Source organism: Pleurodeles waltl, chromosome 3_1, assembly GCF_031143425.1.
Source record: "Pleurodeles waltl isolate 20211129_DDA chromosome 3_1, aPleWal1.hap1.20221129, whole genome shotgun sequence".
Taxonomy (NCBI): Eukaryota; Metazoa; Chordata; class Amphibia; order Caudata; family Salamandridae; genus Pleurodeles; species Pleurodeles waltl.
In genome coordinates, this window is record NC_090440.1 from 1,831,800,724 (window position 1) to 1,831,820,533 (window position 19,810).

The window sequence follows — 19,810 nt, forward strand, 5'->3', positions numbered from 1 at the left end:
GAGGAGGTTGTTTTTTAAGGACCTTCTTTGTAATATCATTTCTATAGGTCTGTTAGCCCTGAATATTTGTAATGTACTGTGCTTTCTAGGGGGCTAAATATATGGTTGCACTGCATTACTTTTTGCCATTTTTTGGTGTGGTTATGCCCTCAAGGGCACAACTATACAGTTACATGACCATATTTCTTACAAATGCTGTTTTAATTGTGGTGTCCTCTAGGGGCTGCTCTAAGCATTATAGTCATATCAACATATTAAAATATTTGTGGCACGAAAACTAGTGCAACACAAAAGGATGATGAACGGAGTGTTGAAACTTTTCAAACACTCACCCCCAGTCACAGATCTAGGTTTAATCCATTGTTGTTTTGCTCACCATGCCACCCCAGTTTGGATCCAGCCATATGCAAATCAGTTTTGACCCTGTTCCCAATGGGAACAGCCCGAACTGCCAGGCTAGGTCCTCCCTGGACCGGAAAGAAGCATCCTGGGACCAGTTTCAGGGTATCACCCTTCATCAGCCAGGCAAGCTTGAATCCAGTGGCACAGTGAGCAAGGAAATGTGTCCCATAATGCTTTGCAGGGCATTACTTTTACAAAACAATTTTGCTCATAACTCGTCCTCCCACAACAGGACCACCTTCAAAACGCTCTGTGTATATCATCTCTGGGTCCCCACACTAGCTCAGTGGAGACCTCAAAAGAATAACCCCTCCCACCACTCACTGCCTTTTAAGCTTTCTCATGGCTACAACTTTTGATTTACAGCTGAGAGAAGTTTTGTTTTAAAGGCTTTGTTTGTAATATCATTACAGTAGGACCGCTAGCCTTAAAAATGCCCTCTAGGGGCTAAGTATATGGTTACACTGCATTAATTTCTCCTCTATTTTTTCATGGGGTTATCCCCTCTTGGGGCTAACAATATGGTTACATGACTGTTTCGTACAAATTATATTTTGTTATGGTGCCCTCTAGGGGCTGTTTTGAGCATTACAGTCTAATGCCAAAAGTTTATTTCTGATAAAGGTTTATATAATAATTGTATATGTTTTAATAATGTCTCTTTATTACAATTATGACCATAATTCAGGCCAACCTAATATCCTTATTACACTATGACTGTTTGAACACTTGATATGTTTGGGTGACCCTTCTAGTTTATTTCTCTTGCTACTCTTCTATGGCTGTCTTGTGTCTATTTTTTGGAGAATTGTGTTAGCCAGCCATCAACTCTGGTGATGGGGTGGTGAAAGTGGTTATTCTATTGGAATTGGCATGGCAGAGTTAAATTGGTATGCTAAATGTCAAAATTTTCATTTTTTGCTGCAGATAGAGGAAGAAGGTACATGGAGGTACTTTAGTTATATGCAGGGCCACTGGAATTATATGGCAGGAAAAGACGAAATTATGGGGTAGGGTTGACCAATTTATGTGGCAAGAAAAGTCCAGTTATGAATTCATAGTGCCAGTAGCTTTAACTCAAGCAAATGCGAGACCTATTGCATTTTCAATGCTTGTTTGACCTCTGTTGATATGACTCTCCCTCGTGGGTAGGGTGTCGACCTTTACACAGTTCACATAGTATCTCTCCACCCACATTTACCGCTGACACACTACATTACGTTAGCACATCCGCAGTGCGTCTCTTCTAAAGGTGATTGCCAACTAGTTTACCCGTTCAGATCACCCCAAGTGAGTACGAGAGCGCGAAATACAAAACCACCCCACCGGTGCTCAGTTGCCAAAATGCATGGATTCAGGCTACCTTATGTGTTACATGTTTTCAGCACGGACATCTGTTTGCCTTTCCTATTGTACATCTTTTCTCGGTGCTTAATTAATTTAAGCATGAATAGTATTAACGATACCTCGATTCACAATGTTAATTTTGATTGGTAATCGGACGCCGGTAGTTTGTCAAACTAGTGATGGATGAAAAGTAGATCGAGTATGTTTTACTCTGCCTCCTGATGTCAGTGATAATGCGTATGTTTTTGGTGTTAACAGTTTTAAAGGTGCAGTGTGTGTATGATTTATCCCTGGCCTCGAAACCACCTGTTCGGTAGTTTATGCGATACTCATGCAGAAGTCATGACCGGAAAAAAATGCTTAATTTGGCAAATCCAGACGTAGTAAACTACATCTTTAAGCCTTCACATTTTTGGCCTCTGCCGCTACTTTGCAAATTTCATTCTGTTTTTTTTAATGAAAGAAAACTGAAGATTCAGTTAGGAAAGCATATTGACGTTTGGATAGGATGTAGGAATATTGACAATTGGATAGGAAGTAGGAAATGCTAATGATAAATTGTCATGTGGAAAACAAATAGCATTTTATAGACTATGTACAAAGGTCATGTCTTAAAGTATGCGCCGTTAGAAAACAATCTGTTCAACAGAAAACCCTTCAACCCGAAGACTGCATTTTACATTATGTGTGATAATCTCTTGTTTAGTGGAGTTATACAGTGTGCGAAAAAAATAATGAAATTGATATTTTCCTGCGCTCATTTTACTGTTGCTAACAACTGTCTTGAATTATTTTGTTGTGTCGATCTTTGGCTCAGCCGTAATACCTCTAAATACAGCAGGCGGAAGACCGTTGACTTGACGGCCTTTTTAGGTCCACCGCCCACGCTGCTTGTGGATAACACTGTCAAGATCTAAATCAGGCACTAAGCATGATTGTGGACCAAGGGATTATGGCTGTGTTTCTCCTCCTAGACCTAGGCAGCATTTGACGCAATTGATCATCGCATCCTGGCCAGGCATCTTACAGAACGGGATCTGGGGGAGTACAGTGCTGACTAGGTTCTTCTCTTTCTTAATGGATCGGTTTTGGGACAGTAATGTTTCCACCTGTCAGCTTCTAAGTAGGTTCTTTGTGGAGTACTTAAAGTATCATTTTTACTACCTACACTATCTAACATCTATTTGAGACCATTAATAGTTCTGATTAGATCCTTTCGGTGGTATACTGAAGTATCTTCTGCTGATGACACACAGTTGATTATAACATTAGATCAACACGCCCCAGGGTCGGGACGTTGGTCACCTTCCTTCTGCTTGATTCTAATAAGGCCAAACTGTTGTTGGTAGAGATTCATATTGACAGATCAATCCACCTGACTCAGTTCCTTGGGTCTTTCTCTTATACCGACAGTGAAAGTCAAATCGCTAGGTTTCGGTTTTAATAAACATCTCTTCTTCAATCATCAGATCAAAGTGCTTCAAACTCTAGTACTCAGGTATCCACGGGCTCGCTCTGAGCTGGATCGCCTCCTTCCTCTCTAACAGAACACAAGTCAAAATTTCCAGTTTCGCCTCCGGACACTAGAAGTCCCTTTTGCAGAGTCCCCTAGGGCTCCTCCCTCAGGCCCAACCCTGTTCAACATGTACAAAAAACAAAAGGCAACAGTGACTTTGCTTAGCTGCATGTCCCTTCCGTTCTATTCAAATGAAATTGTACATGTTTGTGTTGCTCAAACACTATAACACATCTGTTGCCACCATGTGTTTAACATGTACATGCCGCCTCTCACCCTCATCATAAGAACCCATGGCATCAAGGTTGTCTGATGCACTGATGACACTCAATTTATCCCCTCCCTCATCTACATGAGCAGCACCACCAGGACCACCTGCTTGTCCAACTAGATGTGAGAGAGCTGCCTCAAACTCAACACGGACAAAACAGAGATCGTGATCTTTGGAAGTAAGAATTTCCCCCGAAACAACTCCTGGTGGCTACCTGAACTGTGTCCCAGGCCCAGCCCCACAGACCACGCCAGAAACCTCAGCATCATGTTTGATGACAAACTCACAATGAACAAACAGGTAGACACTGTGATCATATTCTGCTGCCAAATGCCTCCCAACTCACATAAGATGGATGGCGATCCAGAACCTCATCACCAGTAGTCTGGACTACAGCAAAACTCCGGCCATCATCTTGTTGTGGTACTATGTTTGCTCGAAGTGGCCAGGGTATTCTGAGACGTGGGTCTCTTGCTCACTGTGCCACTGGATTCAAGCTACCCTGGCTAATGAGGAGTGATACCCCGAAACTGGTCCCATGATGCTTGTTTTCAGTCCAGGGAGAGCCTGGTGTGGCAGCTTGTGCTGGACTGTTCCCATGGGGAGCAGGGTCAAAACCGATTTGCATATGGCTAGGTGCAAACTGGGGTGGCATGGTGAGCAAAAGAACAGTGGATTCAACCCAGATCTGTGACTGGGGGTGAGTGTTTGAAACGTTTCAACACTCAGTCCATAATCTTGATGTGTTGCTATGTTTACCTGAACTGGCCAGGGTATACCCAGACGTGGATCCCTTGCTCACTCTGCCACTCGATTCAAGCTAGCGTGGCTGATGAGGGATGATACACTGAAACCGGTCCTATGATGCTTGTTTCTGGTCCAGGGAGGGACTGGCCTGGCAGTTGGGGATGGACTCTTCCCATGGGGAGCAGGGTCAAGACTGATTTGCATATGGCTGGGTCCAAACTAGGGTGGTATCAATCAATCAATCAATCATTTGTTAAGTGCGCTACTCAACCGGTAGGGTCTCAAGGGTCTGGGGGGGTGCTACTGCTCGAAAAGCCAGGTCTTGAGACGCTTCCTGAAAGTCAGAAGGTCCTGGGTTAGACGTAGGTTGACAGGGAGGGAGTTCCAGGTGTTGGCAGCGAGGTGGGAGAAGGATCTGCCGCCGGCTCTGATACGGTGGATGCAGGGGATGGTGGCAAGGTTGGCAGAGCAGAGATGTCATGTCGGGACGTGGAAGTTGAGATGCTCGTTGAGGTAGGCAGGGCTGGCGTCGTGGAGAGCCTTGTGAGCGTGGATCAGGAGTTTAAAGATGATCCTTTTGTTGACGGGGAGCCAGTGGAGGTCTCTGAGGTGGGCTGAGATGCGTTTGTGGTGAGGAAGGTTAAGGATGAGTCGTGCTGAGGCGTTCTGGATGCGCTGAAGTTTTCTCTGGAGCTTGGCCGTTGTTCCCTCGTAGAGTGCATTGCCGTAGTCCAGTCTACTGCTAACGAGGGGGTGGGTGACCGTTCTTCCGGTTTCAATGGGGATCCATCTGAAGGTCTTGAGAAGCATGCGGAAGGAGTTAAAACATGAGGATGAGATGGCTTTGACTTGTTGGGTCATAGTGAGCGATGAGTCCAGTATGAAGCCGAGGTTGCATGCATGGGTGGTGGGAGTTGGAGCGGCTCATAGAGTAGCAGGCCACCAGGAGTCGTCCCATGCTGATTTGTTGGGGTCGAAGACGATGATCTCAGTCTTATCTGAGTTCAGTTTGAGGCGGCTTGCCTCCATCTATTCGGCGATGGCGTGAAGTCCATTGTGGAGGTTGGTCTTGGCGGTGGCAGGGTCCTTCGTGAATGAGAGGATCAGTTGTGTGTGTTCCGTATAGGAGTTGATGTTAAGGCCGTGGGAACGGACGAAGTTGGCGAGTGGCGCCAAGTAGACATTGAAAAGGGTGAGGCTTAGAGAGGCCCCCTGGGGTACTACGCAGATGGTCTTGGTGGCTTTAGACAGGAACGGAGGGAGGCGGACTCTCTGAGTTCTGTCGTAGAGGAAGGATGTGATCCAGTCCGGGGCCTTGCAGCGGAATCCAGTGTCGCAGAGGCGTGTGCAAAGTGTGTGGTGACAGACGGTGTTGAAGGCTGCCAAAAGGTCAAGGAGGATGAGGGCCACGGTTTTACCTTTGTCGAGCATGATCCTGATGTCGTCGGTAACCGCGATGAGAGCGGTCTCAGTGCTGTGGTTCTTGCGGAAGCCGGATTGGGAGATGTCGAGTAGGCTGTTGTCCTCCAGGAAGCGATAGAGTTGGCTGTTGACTATTTTCTCGATGACCTTTGCTGGGAAGGAGAGTAGGGCGATGGGTCGGTAATTCTTGAGGTCTTCGGGGTCGGCCTTGGGTTTTTTGAGCAGGGGGTTGAGTTCGGCATGTTTCCAGTTCCCCGGGAAGGTGGCGGACTCAAAGGAGCTGTTGATGATGGCACGGAGCTGGGGGGCGATGATTTGGCTCGCTTTATTGAAGACATGGTGAGGGCAGGGGTTGGCGGGTGAACCGGAGTGGATGGTGCTCATGGTCTTGGTGGTTTCCTCATCGTTGGTGTGGATCCAGGCACCCAGGAGGTTGGTGTGGATGGGTGCGTTGGGGTTGGCGTTGGCAGCGGTGGACGTAGGGATCGGGGGGGCGAAACTGCCGTGGATGTCCGTGATCTTGTGGTGAAAAAAGGTGGTGAGGGAATTGCAGAGGTCGTGCGAGCCGGGGGGGTCAGCTGAGCAGAACTTGGGGTTGGTGAGTTCTTTGATGATGCTGAAGAGCTCCTTGCTGTTGTGTGCGTTGTTGTCAATTCGTTCTTTGTAGAATGCTCTTTTGGTGGTCCAGATGAGCTGGTGATGCTTGCGAATGGCAGTTTTGAGGGCGGCGTGGTTGCTCTCTGTTTGTTCTTGGCACCAGATCTTCTCGGTTTTCCGGCATTTCCGCTTGGAGGTCTGAGGGTCGGTGGCGAACCAGGGAGCTTTCTTGCTGGTGCGGGTTTTGGTTGAATTCCTAAGTGGAGTGAGGGTGTTGGTGCAGTTGTCTAGCCATTGTTTGAGGATGAGGGTGCGGTGTTGGGGTCGCTGGCGTTGGGTGGTGGGGCGTGGGCCAGGGTGGAGGTCAGTTGGTCCTTTGAGATCTTGTTCCATCTGGGGTGAGGGATCCATTGCTGGTGGTGAGCAGTGGGTTCCAATGGAGTTCGGTGGTATGGGTGAAGGTGATGTAGGAAGCTGTCTCTATACATACTATATCAGTATGAGATATAGGCCCTCATTACAACCGTGGCGGTCGGTGATAAAGCAGCAGTAATACCACCAACAGGCTGACGGTAAATACCGCCAAATTATGACCATGGCAGTGAGAACTCAGAGAGACAGCCACTTTACCACTCCGACCGCCAGGGCGGAATCAACAGGCACCATGGCGGTAGCCGCCAATAGCTAGGCGGAAGTCAATGTTCCGCCCACCGTATTATGACAGCCCAATCCTCCAACTTTTCCGGGGCGGTACCAACGACATCAAAAACTTGGCAGAAACACTGCACAGAAGGGAAACGGCTCACCATTGGAGACTCAAGGAAGAACCATGCCGCCATGGAGCCCGAACTGCAGATCTTCCCAATGCCTTTCTATGTCCTGCTACAACACGAACGATGGCGAAGACGACCACGGTGAGTACAGCTGCCTAGCACACAGGTGGAGGTGGGGGGGGAGAGAGTGACACACACACGCAACACCCCCACCCCCACCTCAACACCATACACACAAGTAGATGCAGGAACATAGCATATTTACCCCGTACCGCTCAGGAATAATGCAAGGACCGCAGGAATAGATAAAAGTGAGTGTAATAAAATTAATAGAAATACGAAAATTCAATCTAAAATTATATATCTATGTACAAACAAGGGACACTGCCCAGTCCTCCATGTGCGTGGGCCACAGGGCCACATTACAAAGTCCAAGGCCGCACTTGACTCCTGCAACAACACAGAGAGAACACTGCAGGGGCATCAGTTCGAAAATAGGCAGCCACCTCAGGGGGACAGGGAATGGGGGGCACCTCAGCCAGCACATCTTGGGGATTGCAAGGTTATAGTCTCTCAGGTGGGTGTCATACCCACAGGATTTGCAGGGGGCAGGCCGCACAACAGCCCATGGACGCAGGACTACAGACTGTCCGGCGGTGGTGACGGCTGCTCAGTGGTGGTGGTGGTGCTGCTACTGCTGGTAGTGGTGGGGGGGAGGCTCCTGCCCTTCCCCTGCAGCCTCGGGCAGCTGCCCGCTGCTGCTGCTGCTGGTGGTGGGAGGCTCCTGCCCATCCCCTGCAGCCTCGGATGGCTGCTGGTGGTGCTGCTGCTGCTGCTGGTGGTGCTGGTGGGGTGCTGCCCATCCCCTGTAGCCGTGGACGGCTGCCTACTGCTGCTGGTGGGGTGCTGCTTTTGCTGGTGGTGCTGGTGGGGGGGAGGCTCCTGCCCATCCCCTGCAGCCTCTGACAACTGCCTACTGCTGCTGGTGGGGGGAGGCTCCTGCCCATCCCCTGCAGCCTCGGATGGCTGCACTACCATGCTTGGTGGTGGGGGCTCCGAACTGAGTCCCAGCAACAGGCCCCTAGTCCTTTCTGCCTACTGGTGCAGGCCCCTTGCCCTTCCTGGCAGCAGCTGGGGATTCCTCCTTCCCCTTCCTGGCACCTGCTGGGGATTGCTACTTGCCCTTCCTGGCAGCAACGTGGGGTGGCACCTTGACCTTGGTGGCAGCAGCTGGGGGTGGCACCATGCCCTTCCTGGCAGCAGCTGGGGAGGGCTCCTTGCCCTTACTGGCAGCACTTGGGGCAGGCACCCTTTCTGTGTGGCTGGCTGGTGGCCTGGATCCTTTACCACCACGAGTTGCTGTGGACACTACTGGGCCCGTGGACTGGGTGGCTGAGGTGCTTGCCTGTGTTTTACACACCCTGGCCAGACATGAATGACCGGGGAGGTCAGTGGTGGAGCGGAAAAGCTGCTTAGGGACATTGGGGCGGGAAGAGGGAGAAGGTTTGGGAGTGGAGGAAGAGGGAGTGGTTATAGAAGGTGTCTGTCTGCTGTGTTTGGGTGCGTGGGCTAGATGCTGTTGTGAGGTGGATAGCTGTTTGGTGTCTGAGTGCTTGCGTTTGTGTACTTTGGAAGGGGGGGTGACAGACACAGTGAGAGAGAACACAGGGGACGTGTGCATGGATGTTGGGGTGGTGCAGGAGGTGTGTGTTCTGATAGGTGTGCTGGTGCTGGAGGTAGTGGATGAGGATGTAGTGCATGCATGTGTGAGTGTAGACACAACTGGGAGGGAGGTGGAGGACAAGGAGGAGGGGGCCATAGTGGAGGCAGTGGATGTTAGTAGGTCTGCATCTGGATGGTGAGTGCCTGTGGGGTGATGTGTGTTGCCTGTGTTTGCCATGTCCATTCTTGTGTGTTGTCCTGTGTGCATGCTCGTCTGCCTGTGTGCTTGGGATAGGTTGGGGTTAAGGAGAATGGGATTTGGCAGAGGAACTTGGAGGGTGGACACAGGGACAATGGCTGCCATCAGGGAGGAGGCCAGAGCCTGCATTGATCTCTGTTGGGCCGCCAAGGCAGTGTGAATGCCCTCCAGCCTGCCAGCCCCTGGATGGCATTCACAATGGTTGACTGACCAACAGAGATGGATCACAGGCGGTCAATAGCCTCCTCACTCAGGGCAGCAGGGCTCACTGGGGCAGGGCCCGAGGTGCCAAGGCAAAGGAGATGCCCACCCTCCTGGGTGAGTGGGCACGGGAAAACTCGCTGAGGGGTTGCTGGGAGGGCGGTGCTGGTATGGGGGGGTTGGCTGTACCTGTAGCTGGGGTGGTCACAGAGGTGTCCGCCACCACCAGGGAGCTTCCATCAGAGGAGGTATCCGAACTGTCCCCTCCAGTCTCTGCCCTGGTGCTCCCCTCGCCCTCCATCCCACTGGTGCCCTCAGCGTCAGTGTACTCTGCCTCCTGGGTCCTATGGGATGCAGTTCCCTCCGTCGCTGGTGCGTCTGCTCCTTCGCCAGATGATGTTAATGCACATAAGGCCAGGGTGACAAAACAAAAAGGGGAGGGAGACAAATGATACACTTGGTCAACGGCTACACCAAAACCACAGTTGGCGTACATACTACCCTCACACACAGGGTAAAATCCTACGTACTATTCAATACCATTAACAATGCTAGTCACCAAGGCATAGGGAGGAACACATACCGCCAACTGCAGCATACCTGGGACCCACACAGCCCTGCCCAGTAGTGGATTCCTACTAGCTTGGTTGGAGGAATTTCCCATCAGATCCATGCCCAACATGGGACCTAATCTGCAATGTCAGGCCTGGTCTAGGGGCACCCGCAGATACACATCCCCTACCCAGATATCACACCACCAGGCGTAGGTTGTAATGATGGGCACTGTACTCACCCCCTTGTGTCTGCTGTGATGCCCTCAAGCCCCCATCCAGCTCCGGATAGGCCACTGCCAATATGCGGTGCGGGCCACCAGGAGGGTCAGAGTTCGACGGGGAGGCCATCCCCAGCTGAGCCTCCGCCGTCTTCCGTGCCCAGCATCTCCGGTCCTCCCACTGTTTCCGAGAGTGGGTGCTCCGCCTGCCGTAGACCCCTGGGTCCGCACGTCCTTGGCGATGGCACGCCTTATACCCTTCTTTTGATGGGCGCTGACCTGCAGAGGAAATATGCACAGGGAAAGGTATTAGACCGTCCTGCCTGTTAAACTCATGGCCCACCATAGCCCTTCCCATCCCCTTTTGCACAGACATGGCCCAGCATACATGCTGCACGCTGCCCAGGGCCCATCCACCAACCCCCGCACACAAGGCCTTAACACACAGCACTCCATGAATTCATGCCCTATCCATCGTGCTCACAGTGTACTCACCTTTTGGGTTGGTCTGGAGGCCCATACAGCAGTCCGTACTGGCGTAGGACCCCATCCACTCTCCAACTCCGCCGAGGTGAAGGCAGGGGCCCTTTCCCCAGTCACACGGGCCATGGTAGGTTCCAGACACAGGCCACAGCAGCACATGCAGTGTAGGTCCTCTCCTGTTGAAGGTCAGGTAGCAAGTGAGTGAACAGATAGAAAATGGCGGTGACGTCTGCAGCGGTGCATACCGTCACCACCGGCGTACATCACAATGGCCACTGTACCCCATAGGGCCCAATTGTATCCAATGAGGAGTTGCACTGCGGATCCCGACCGCCTCCCGCAATGGCGCAGAACGTCAGCGGAATTACCTCACTTCCATCTGTCCCTCCATACAGGACAGGCGGATGCCATTTAGTGGGGGGAGCAGTGCATGAAGCATAACTGCGTCACAGATCACTTCATGCATGGAACTGTAGTGGCTACAATGTACACTTTATGACTGGCTCCTCACTCTTTTGCCCCATAAATTGCCACCGCTGCGGATGAATAGGAGATGGAGACATCCCCCTGTGTACAGACCCCTGGTGGACTTAGCAACAATGAAGGACAGGCACATTATCCTCACCTACAGACTTGAGAGGGCTAATATCACGGAGCTGTGTGCCCAATTGGAGCCTAACCTGATATCTGTTATCCGTTACCCCACTGGGATCGCCACTCTTGTGAAAGTCCTATCTGTGCTCCATTTCTTGGCAACTGGTTCTTTCCAAGTGACAGTGGGCTTAGCAGCAGGAATGTCACAGTCAATGTTCTAAATTGTGTTGACAAGAGTGTTGGGTGCCCTGATTAAACACGTGCAGCTACATTGTTTTCCCCCAGGTAGAGGATTTGCCCACGGTGAATGCTGACTTCTATGCAATGGGACATAACCCCAACATAATTGGAGCAAAGGGTTGAACACATATTGCATTTATCCCACCCCCAGCAAAATGAACAGGTCTTCAAAAATCAAAAATGTTTTCACTCGATGAATGTGCAGATGGTGTATTTGGCGGACCAGTACATCTCCCACGCCAATGCTAAGTATCCTGGGCCAGTGCATGATGCCTTTATCCTGAGGAATAGCAGCATCCCAAATGTGATGGCCCAACAGCAGAGGCACTGTGTGTGGCAAATATGTGAGCCCTGGTTCCCACCCAGTGGATGTTAGTATATGGGTATGGTGTGGGTCATAAGGGATGGTGTGTGGCTAACAGTTGTCCAACGATATTTGCAGGGGACTCAGGTTACCCCAACCTATCATGTGAGGAATCCCAGGACAAGAGCTGAGATACGTTACATGAAGGCACATGGGCGAACAAGAAGGGTCATTGAATGTACATTTGGCCTCCTGAAAGCCACGTTTCGGTGCCTCCATCTGACTGGTGGATCCCTGTGCTACTCACCCAAGAAGGTCTGACAGATAATTGTGGCATGCTGCATGTTGCATAACCTTGCCTTGAGACGCCATGTGCCTTTTCTGCAGGAGGAGGAGGCTGGAGATGGCCATGTGGCAGCAGTGGACCCTGTGGACAGTGAAGATGAGGAGGCAGAGGATGAGGATGAGGACAACAGATCTGCAGTGATTATACAATACTTCTAATGACACACAGGTAAGACAGTGCTACTTCACATTTCATTGTCAGTTTTTTTTCTTCACATTGTCATTGGCAGGCTGTGATTTCCCACTTCTATTGTCACTCACTGTACCCTTTGGCAACTCTTTCTGCAGATGTTGGTGCCCCACTATCGCTCCTGGTGTAGTCACTGCAGCCAACTACTGGTCGTTCCTATGTTAACATTAATGTACAGTTGAATTGCAATGTTTAAACCTTGTTAAACTAATACATACTTCAATCATTTGACATACTCCATACTTGTATTTTTTCAAAGTGTGTTTATTGCAGTGCTATGAAGAAAAGGGGGAAGTGCTTTGGGGTGGGGTGATGATGGAGGAAAGTCCAGGGTATAGTTCCAGTCTATTTGTTGCAAGGTGCATTGTCCAAGGGGGCATAGGAAGGGGAGAGGTGGACAGGGTGGCGGAGTGGGAGACAAGGGTGACAATCAGGAGAGTCTCATTTCCTGGCGGGGTCTTTGCAATAGTCTCTGGCTTCTCCCTGGATCGCAGGGAACGTTTGCGGGGTGGTTATTCTTCTGCAGGGGGGGGGTGCTGATGGCCTGTTGGTCCTGTGGCGGGGCCTCCTGTCCACAAGCAGCAGCGGGGTGGAAGGCTGTTCATTAGTCTGGCTAGTGGCAGGGGCCTGCCGGTGTGACACTGCCTCCTTCATAATGTTGGCCTTGTCTGCCAGGACCCCTGCAATGGTGACCAGGGTGGTGTTAATGGCCTTCAAGTCCTCCCTGATCCCCTGTACTGTCCCTCCTGCAGCCGCCTGTTCTCCTGCTTGTTGTCCAGGATCTGGCCCAGTGTATCCTGGGAATGTTGGTATGCTCCCAGGATCTCGTGAGTGCCTCCTGGAGAGTCCTGGAGAGTCTTGTGTTTGTGGGGTGCCCTGGGGTCCCTGTAGTGGTGGACACACTGCTGATTGACGTGTCCTGGGGACAGAGGTATGGCCACGCTGAGTGGGTGCTGTGGTGGTGTTTCCTGAGTGGGGAGGCTCTGTGGTGGTGTGTGACTGTGGCTGGGTAACCGACTGTCCTGAGGTCCCTGATGGGCCAGGTTGGACATACAGATCCAGGCGAGCAGAGTCACTGTCATCACTGTGGGCCTCTTCTGTGGGGGGGACTGGATGTTGCTGGTACCAATTCTCCGGTGACATTGGTTGGGATACCTGTGAGGATGTAAATGCAGTGTTATTGTTTCTGTGTGTGACATATTCTGCATGGATGGGTTGCCCTCTATGGTTGTTTTTGCCCTGGCAGCTTTCACTTGTGTATGGTGGGATGATTAGTTCTCTCTAGTGTGCATGTTTTAGTGATAGGTATCCATGCAGATCTGTGAGTGGTGTCCATGATTGGTGGTGCATGCAGTGCTTGGCATTGGGATGAGTGAGATGTGATGGAGAGAGTGTGTGATGGGGTGGAGTGAGGGTGAGGGTGGGGGTATGTGATGGCATAGAGGTAGGGGGGTGATAGTAGTATAAAGTTGACTTACTAGAGTGCAGTCCTCCTGCTACTCCTGCCAGGCCCTCAGGATGTATGATTGCCAAGACTTGCTCCTCCCATGTTGTTAGTTGTGGGGGAGGAGGTGGGGCCCACCGCCAGTCCTCTGTATAGTGGGTTGGTGTCTTGCTGCAATGGAACGCACCTGCCCCCGTAGGTCGTTCCACGTCTTCCTGATGTCATCCCTTGTTCTGGGGTACTGTCCCACAGCATTGACCCTGTCCACGATCCTCCGCCATAGCGCCATCTTCCTAGCAATGGATATTTGCTGCATTTGTGCTCCAAATAGCTGTGGCTCTACCCGAATGATTTCCTCCACCATGAACCTTCGATCCTCCTCAGAAAATCTGGTGTGTCGTGTGTGTATTGTGGGTGTGTAGGGTGATGTGTTGGGGTGTGTGTTGTGAGGTGCGTGGGTGGTATATAGGTTATGGGGGTATGTGGCTGTGGTTGTGTGAGTGGTCTTGCTGTGTCTCTTTGGCAATTGTTTGTATTCGTAAAGGGTTGTGGGTAGTGTGGGTGTGTGTTTTATAGTTGTGTGGGTGTAGTGTGTGTATGGGTGTCAGGTGTGTGTAGTTTGAATTGACCAATGTAGTGTTGTTTTGTTTGAGTGTGTGTATTTTGAACGCGGCGGTATGTACCACCAATGGTTTACCGCCATTGAATGTCCGCCTTGGTGATTCATGGGTCATAATGTGGTGGGCGTTGTTCTGTTGGCGTAACGGTGTGGGTTTTGATACCAACAGTTTATCACTTACCTTTGGTGTGGCGGAATTGTGTGTGTGGCTGAATAGTGACGGATTGGTGTGTGTGTGTGTGTGTGTTTCATATTATGGTGAACAGATATCCGCGGCGGCAGCAATATGTTGGTGGCAGTCAGCATGGTGGTAAGTGGGATTTACCGCCAATGTCATAATGAGGGTCATAGTTTGCACAGAGTCTAGGGGTTCCTCAGAGACTTAACAGAGGCTAAAGTAGATAATACTAATGCTCTCTTTTGTGGTAGTTTGTTCGATCAGTTACACTTATCAGAGGGTAGTGCACAGCATTTGTTGTACACACACAAGCAATAGAAGAAGCACACACTCAATGACTTAAGTCCAGACAAATGGTTTTTATATAGCAAAAATATATTTTCTTAATTTATTTCTAGAACCGCAATATTCAAGTTGCAGGTAAGTCCTTCAATAGATTTGTGTTGTATTTCACACATATATCAATAATAATTTGTTTGAAATCAATAAGTTATACAGTTTTTGAAATATTGGGAATTATCTGTTTTAAAAGTTGATAGTGCAATTTTCAGAAACCAATCCTGAGGGGGAAGAAAAGTTAGTAGAATTAACAGGTAAGTACTTGACTTACAGTTCCAGTCTCTGGGGGTTAGGAAGTCTCCAGAGGTTGGGGTTCAAGTTAACCCCAAACACTCACCACCAGCAACACGGGCGGGCTGAGTGCAGAGGGCAAAATTGAGACAAATTTGACATGGGCTCCTATGGAGAGTGGGGGCACTCCGTTTCAGATCTGCTGGCAGGTAAGTACCCGTGTCTTCATAGGGCATACTTGAGGGGGTTTAGTGGAGCACCTGGGGTGCCACAAGTAGGCACCAAGCACAAACCAGGCACAGGGGCGGCCGGGTACAGGGTGCAAACAGAGCGTCGAGCTCCCAATGCTTTTCTATGAAGATACCCCAGGCCACTTAAATGCTGCAGGCTGGGTCCGGGAGGTCAGTTTGGGAAAACCACAGGCTGGACGGGTAGGAGGGCCACGTGCTGAAAGTTGCTGCACCGGTGGTCGAGTTCTCCAAGGCCTGGGGTCTGCGGGTTCAGGTGTTGGATATCTTCGTCCGGAGCTTTCGCGGTCAGGGTTGTCGCGTATGCTCTCATTATCTTAATGAGACTACTGGATTTTGAGCTGCAAGATCGTTCACAGTGTGGGGGACTGAGTCTGACCCACGGTGGATGACACTTGTCACTCTAAATCCGGGTTTTGCTCCGGCTAACTAGCAGTGCCTAATCTCTCCCAAATGGTAGAGACAATTGGGCAGCCGAGCGCATTGCATATTGATACTTCTCAGGGAAGTCGTGGTCACTCAGGTCACAACCGGTTCGCTCATGCAAAGGCCTGTAATCTGCATCAGCATCTGCAATGGGGCATTCAGCATACAGTTGTGGGTCCCTGGCTGGAATCTCCCTCTTGACATGTACTAGGACTAGAAAGTGTTTTTATAACTAACACGCAGATGTTCTAAGAAAATGTCCCTACGTAAGGATGTGTATTTTCTATGAATGCTGGAGACTAAACTTCTACCATGTTTACTGGAAATGTACCAGACTGTAGCCTTGACTGAAGCACAGGACGATCAAGAATGCATTATTTGAGAACACAGTGCTGAACTAAGCTAAACAGTGTGATAGAAGAAATTAAAACAAGACCGTAAAAACTGGTTATTGTAAAATAACAGTGCAACGCTGAATAAAATATATCTAGGGCAAAGTGCACAGCGGCCTAGAATGTAAAACTAACATGCATGGAGCTATATTAAAAATGGCTACACTACAGGGTGGTCCTCTTGATTCACACTGCAGGTGTCGTCGTGAGGGACAGGAGAGGCCAACCCAAGGTTAGTTCCTGCTTAAAATTGCCTAGGGGTCCTCTCTAGCCAGTTGGCCACCTGGACATGGGCCGTGGGTGTCGGGTGAAGAATGGTCAGGATTCGCGGATCTAGGGAGGTCCTGAAGTCCTTTGGTGTAGTTTCTTTTTTGGACAAGGCTGCTGTTCTCTGGAGTTCTTGGTCCTTTGGGATGCAGGGCAGTGCTCTTGAGCTTGGCAGAGGTCGCTGGTCCCACAGGATGCGTTGATGTTCTTATGCAGGTTCTTTGAAGCAGGAGACAGCCCGGTAGGGCTGGGGCTAAGTCATTTTCCGTCTTCCTTCTTTTCTGCTGGGGTTTCAGCTTAAGAGTTCTTCTTTTCTTGTCAGGGCGCCAGGAATCTGATGACTTAGGTTCAGGAGAGCCCTTAAATCCTGGATTTAGGAATGTTACAGGGGTCAGAGGGCAGCAGCCAATGGCTACTGTCTGTGAGGGAGAGTACATCCTTCTTGTGTCCACTCCTTTTGGGGAGGGGGACGCAACCCTAACCCTATTGGTCCCTGTCCACCAAGATGGAGGATTCTGCAGGGAGGGGGGGTCCCCTCTGCTCTGGACACCTTAGGGGTGGTCCTAGCTGGTGTGGTCACTCCTCTCTGTTTTCCCTAATTTTCCCACCGGACTTGCTGCCAAAAGTGGGCCTTTATCTGTGTGGAGGGCAACTCCAGTAGATGGAGTGCCATGGGGCACTGTAATCCGAGGCTTGAGCTTTTGAGGCTCACAGCCAGGTGTTACAGTTCCTGCATTTGGGAGGTTTGAATCACCTCCATCCAAGGCAGGCTTTATTTCTGGCCACAGAGAGCCCAAAAGCTCTCACCCATGTGGTCAGTCCTGCGCTAGCATATTGGCTAACATATAGGGGGCATCTCTAAGATGCCCTCTGGGTGCATTTTGCAATAAATCCCTCAGTGGCATCTGTGTGGGTTAATTGTGCTGAGAAGTTTGATGCCAAACTTCCCAGTATTCATTGAAGCCATTATGGAGCTGTGTAGTTCGTAATGACAAACTCCCAGACCATATACTCAATATGGCTACACTGCACTTGCAATGTCTAAGAATGGACTTGGACACTGTAGGGGCATAATGCTCAAGCTGCTATGCCCTTACCTGTGGTATAGTGCACCCTGTCTTAGGACGGTAAGGCCTGCTAGAGGGGTGGCTTACCTATGCCACAGGCAGTGGTTTGTGGGCCAGGCACCCTGAGAGGGGTGACACGTCAACTTTGCCTTTTTCTCCCCACCAGCACACACAAGCTGCAAAGAAAGTGTGCATGTGCTTGGTGAGGGGTCCCCCAAGGTGGCATAATACATGCTGCAGCCCGTGGGGACCTTTCTTTGCCACAGGGCCAATGGTACTATGGGCACCTTTTACAAGAGACTTAACTGTGTGCCATGGGTGTGCCAATTATGGAAACAAAGGTACAGATTTTGGGAAAGAGCACCGGAGCTGAGGCCTGGTTAGCAGGATACCAGCACACTTTCAATCAAAGTTTGCATCAATTTCAGGCATGAAGTGGGGGGTAACCATGCCAACAGTGGCACTTTCCTACACAACCTCCCACCTCCAAACGAAATAGGACGAGACTAACCTTTCCCAAGAAAGTCTTCATTGTCTAAGTGGAAGAACCTGGAAAGTCTATCTGCATTGGCATGGGCACTCCCAGGACTGTGTTCCAGTGAAAAGTCCATTCCCTATGGAGATATGAACCACCTCAAAAGTTCAGGGTTCTCAACTTTCATTTGCATTAGCCATCTGAAAGTTCTAGGGTCAGTTTGAACAGTAAAATGAGAAACAAGCAAGTATGGTCTCAGCTTTTTCAGGGACCAAACCACTGCAAAGGCCTCCCTCTCAATGGCACTCCAGCGCTGTTCCCTGGGGAGTAATCTCCTGCTAATGAAAGCAACAGGCTGGTCAAGGCCATCATCATTGGTTTGGGACAGGACTGCTCCTATCCCATGTTCAGAGGCATCTGTCTACACAATGAACTGCCTAGAATAATCTGGAGCTTTGAGTACTGGTGTTGATCACATTGCCTCCTTCAGGGTGGCAGAGGCCTTTTGACAGTCAAGAGTCCAGTTTACCTTTTTGGGCATCTTCTTGGTGGTCAGTTCTGTGAGGGGAGTTCCAAAGGAACCATATCCCTTCACAAACCTCCTATAATAACCAGTCAAGCCAAGGAAGGCCCTGAATGAGCCTGAGTTTGTGGAGCTTCCCAGTCCAGAATTGTCTGGATCTTGGGCTGTAAGGGTTGCATTTGGCCTCCACCTGCAAGGTGGCCCAAGTATACATCTGTGCCCTGCCCTATTTGGCACTTTGATGCTTTAATAGTGAGGCCTGTTGCTTGCAAGGCCTGCAAAACCTTCTCCAGGTGGATCAGGTGATCCTGCTAGGTGGAGCTAAAGACAGCAACATCATCTAGATATGCTGAATTCAAGGACTCCAAGCCAGAAAGGATTTGATTCACCAACCTTTGCAAGGTGGCAGGAGCCCTCTTTAAGCTGAAAGGGCATAACAGTGAACTGATAATGCCCATCAGGTGTAGAGAATGCTGTGTTTTCTTTTGCTCCGGGTGCAATCCTAACTTGCCAGTACCCTGCACTTATAGTCAAAGGTAATTAAGATTGTGGCTGAACCTAATTTGCCAATTAGTTCATCTGCTCGTAGGTATAGGGTGTGCATCTGTCTTGGTGACAGAGCTGGGACCGCTATAGTCCACACAGAACCTCATTTCTCTCTTGCCATCTTTAGTATGAGGTTTGGGGACTAAGACCACTGGGCTAGCCCAGGGACTGTCAGAGTGCTCAATTACCCCTAAATCCAGCATCTTGTGGACTTCCACTCTGATGCTCTCATTGACTTGGTCAGACTGTGTGTATATTTTTTGTTTTGCAGGCAAACTGTCTCCTATGTCCACATCATGGGTACACAGGTGTGTCTGTCCAGGGGTCAAAAAGAAGAGCCCATCATACTGCTGTAGGACTTGCCTGCCGTCAGTCTGCTGTTTGGCAGAGAGGGTTTCTGAATAGACAACTTCATCCACTGACCCATCCTGAGGGTCAGTTGAGAGGAGGTTAGTGAGACGTTCACTCTCTGCTTCCTGATCCTCATCAGTAACCATCAGCATGGTTATATCTGCCCTATCATTATAGAGTTTCAGGCGGTTAACATGGATCACTCTCTTAGGTGTCCTGGTAGTGCCCAAGTCCACCAAGTAGGCGACCTCACTCTTCTTTTCCAGGATTAGGTAAAGGTCACTCCATCTGTCCTGAAGTGCTCTGGGAGCCAGAGGCTCCAGAACCCATACTTTCTGCCCTGGCTAGAACTATACCAGTGCAGCCTTTTGGTAATACCACAACTTCTGGTGCTGTTGGCTGGCCTCAAGGTTTTTGGATGCCTTTTCTATGTGTTCAGCCATCCTAGAGCAGAGGCCACTCACAGAGTCCACCACATCTTGTTTAGGCTCATGGAGAGGTCTCTCCCAGCCATATTTAACAAGTGCCAGTGGTCCCCTTACAGGGTGGCCAAACAGAAGTTCAGAGGGGGGAAAACCC

General features: G+C 50.1%; 1 protein-coding gene across 2 annotated transcripts in view; it reads left to right on the top strand.

Moving 5' to 3' along the window:
• Positions 1–19,810, top strand: part of PMS1 (PMS1 homolog 1, mismatch repair system component) — a 668,051-nt gene that overhangs the window by 306,531 nt on the left and 341,710 nt on the right. The gene's annotated exons all lie outside the window — the stretch shown is intronic.